Raw genomic sequence first — 2,971 nt, forward strand, 5'->3', positions numbered from 1 at the left:
CAAAAATTAAAATCAAATTATCATATGCATTATATTAGTCTAGAAAATTAATTGATAACATAATTATTAATAAAATAGAAAAAAAAACAGCACATGTAATTTTATCTATTTGGTTTAGTGCATAGTTATTAGGTTATTCCCTCTTTAATATTTAATATATGCTTTTTATTATCATCTGTTAGTCTTTAGCTGAGTTCATCATCATCTAAATTTGAATATGCATCTTTCATTAAGATTATCAAAATCTCCTTCTTCCATATACTCTACAAAGTAAGGGTAATCTCAATTCCACTAATAATTAAAGTTATGAAATATGCAACATGCTAATACGATTCAACTTTTTTCTTTTATGCTATACTAAGGTGAAGTTAATATGAAAAAATTTTATAACAATAAATATCTTCTCAATCACATTCCGAAACTTTAAATGACTCAAATTAAAGAATTTATGAACTGTCTATAATATTTATGCCTGGCACCATTCTCCCAAATGATATTATATCCCATAATACGATGCAAGAAAACATTTTCTATTTACATCATCAACATCAATCTTAAAATATTTAAGTTTATAATCCAAATAATTTATACCTTTAATTTATAAAAGCTTAATTACACTTAACTTGAAAAAAACTTAAGCTAGATTATTATTTTTATAATACGTAAAAGTAATATAAAATTTATAATATATAACCTTTATAAAAATTATAAATTGTCCAAAATTTTTATAATATTCTTATAAATAATATATTTTTTACCATAACTTTAAAAATTATTTTTAATAAATAAGTTATGATAAAAAAATATAACACTATTCTGAATAAATATATTAATTTTATAATATATAGTACGCACATATAAAAAGGTTATGATCAACATAAATAAGTTAAAAGTATATATTTGACTATAACTTTTATAAATAAATATATTAAAAAATTTCTATAATATGTTAATTATTTTTATAATTTTCTCATAATTTTAGAATTTTTTATGATTTAAATAATATAATTATTTGTTATAACTTTTAAAATACACAAATTATTTTTATAATATAACTTTTAATATTTATAATATAAAAATTAGCTATAACTATCCCAAGCACTCAAGCTTATAATATAAATTTTTATAATTTGTATAAAAATAATTTTTAAATTTAAATTTGAGTATAATTACCTATATAATTACTCTAATTCTCACCAAATTCAATAAAGTCCACCAATTACAATAGTATTACAAATAAATCCAATTATTACAAGCAATTACAACTAAATTCAATTATTAGTTGGGTTACCAAACACATTTGTATATATTATATATTTGTTTAAGAAATAGGTTAGTTGTTCGGTCCAACTCTTGAACAAAGATGAATGGACCTAGCCCAAACTAAATTGCTATTGGGTGATAAAAGTTAATTATAAATATAAAAATATTAATTTAAAATAATAATTTTCCCCTCTTTTGCTTAAGAGAAGGAAAAGGAAAAGATAAGAATAAATTCCAGTCCATGGGATAACATTGCTTAAACCTTAAGCGTCATCTTGCTTTTTCTTTCCTTTTTTTTTCAAAGGAGTTGATCAACTTAACATGCACAAAATTTAAATGAAGAATTAAAATGACCGAACTATATTAATCGACCATTTTTCTTCCAAATCAGTATATATTCATGAACATAGATCAACACTCACCTTGATTCTTTTTTTTTTTTAATGTATAAAATTTAAAATGATTTGTTTTCAAAATTATTCTTATCCAATAACATATTCAGTATGAACGTCCATATAATTCTATAATTTATATATAAGGAGAATATATTCATGAACATAGATCTAAATATGTACAACATAGATCTAAAAGTTTCCCTTAGAACCTTCAAAAGTAAAGGACTACAAAACAACCACAAAAACAACAATTAATGAAAAGAAATGAAAGATCCAAAGCTAAAAAGAGAATTTCATACCTTCTTCCATATACCTATACATATACAGATACAGATCGAGAAAAGAAGAAGAGAAATGATTGTAAGGAAAGGGAAAAGTTTCTGGAAATCATTGGAATTGGAGGTTTTGGGAAGAAATTAGTGGCGAATGCAGATCGATCGTGCTTCTTCCCAAAAACGCAATTCCTATAATTACCAGAAACTTCAATCACCCTTCCCTATCTTCTCTCATCAATATATTATTTTTCTTTCTTTGCGGCTCTGGTTTTAGATGTAAGAAACATCAAACGAGATGACAAATCTTAAATAGCAACAACTAGGTTTAAACAATGATAAATTCCACCTTTGGTCATCCAACTTTCATAAGTTTATTTTTAGCACTGAAAATAAAAAGTTTACAATTGAGGCATTCCTTATATACTTTTTATCATTTTAGTTACTTCAGTTAATTTTCCATTAGATACATTCATTTTAGCCACTAAATTTTCATAAATTTGGGTTAGAAATATCATTTTGATTTTTATTTTTAGAATTAATTTTAATTTTTTCTCAATAAAAACGAAGGGAAAAACATGAAATTTTAAAGGAATTATCTTTGTTTTATAGAGAAAACCTTGAACCTTTATAGGAAAAACTAAATTATCTTTTTTATTTTTATTTTTCTTTTTATAATTAATTTTAGTTTTTGAGTGAAAGAAGAAAACTGGGGGTTAATAGAAAATTATCTGCATTTTACAGAAAAACAAAACTTAAATTTTTACCAAAAATTCATTTTATATTTTGTTAGAATTAAGTGACCCAAATTCTTATTTAAATAAAATACGATGGAAAATAAAATAAAAGTAAAATCCATATAGAACTAGACTTCTTTTATTTTATTTTAGAATAAGGTTTTAAACCTTATTAAACTCCATCTATTTTATATTGATTAGGATAAGGTGTTTCAATCCTACTAGAATATGGCTTTGCAAGCCTATAAATAGACATAGTCTATTCCTCTTGTATTAGAGTAAAAAATTTTTCGACATAGTGAAT

Source organism: Gossypium arboreum, chromosome 7 (assembly GCF_025698485.1).
Source record: "Gossypium arboreum isolate Shixiya-1 chromosome 7, ASM2569848v2, whole genome shotgun sequence".
Lineage (NCBI taxonomy): Eukaryota > Viridiplantae > Streptophyta > Magnoliopsida > Malvales > Malvaceae > Gossypium > Gossypium arboreum.